Source organism: Hoplias malabaricus, chromosome 11, assembly GCF_029633855.1.
Source record: "Hoplias malabaricus isolate fHopMal1 chromosome 11, fHopMal1.hap1, whole genome shotgun sequence".
Taxonomy (NCBI): Eukaryota; Metazoa; Chordata; class Actinopteri; order Characiformes; family Erythrinidae; genus Hoplias; species Hoplias malabaricus.
This window is the reverse complement of record NC_089810.1, coordinates 10,584,250-10,585,034: the sequence shown is the minus strand read 5'-3', so window position 1 is coordinate 10,585,034 and position 785 is coordinate 10,584,250.

Sequence of the window (785 nt, the reverse complement as noted above, 5' to 3'; positions counted from 1 at the left end):
TGTAATATTTTTTTAATGAACTTGCTGTGGACCTGTTTGATCTGCAAACGGTGTCTTTCCAGCTGCTGGAGAACAGGAAAGTCTTTACCTCGACATAGTTCCTTCTGTTTAGCAACATACACATGCACTCTTTTTTACATTCTATACTGCACACTAATGATGGGAATTTCGGCTCTTTTTGGGGAGTCGGCTCTTTTGGCTCGGCTCTTCCGGCTCCTAAATGGCTCTTTGTTTTACCACTTATTTCCACTGGCACATAACAATATTACCTACATTTTACATGACTATATGGACAAAATATTATTGTTCAATATTAAAAATAATAAATAGTGTTGCAATGGCCAATTGTTTTTATATCTTGTAATAACTCACTGATTGCACTCACACATTCAATTGTATAAATAACTGGATTTTTATTTAAACACGTTAATAAAAAATCACTTGTAAACTCTGAAATACAGCCAATGGAACCCAAAAGGTAGGTATTACAAAATAGCTTTTTAAATTAAATAATCATCCATTTCTGGGTAATAAAATAAACAAATACTCTGCAAAGTGCAAAACAGCAGCATTCAACGGTAGTGATTAAAACAACCGCAACTGTCAACAAACACTTAACTGATTTAACATTTTCTTCCACTATTGTTTGGAAGGCAGATTGGCATTCAGGAAATCCAAGTGTCTCAGCTTAGAGGGTTGGAGCTTGCTTGTTGTTCTCTGATTGGTTGAATGACAAGCCTTGGCTCGGTCTTAGACGGGAACCGGCTCTCATCGTTCACTTACAA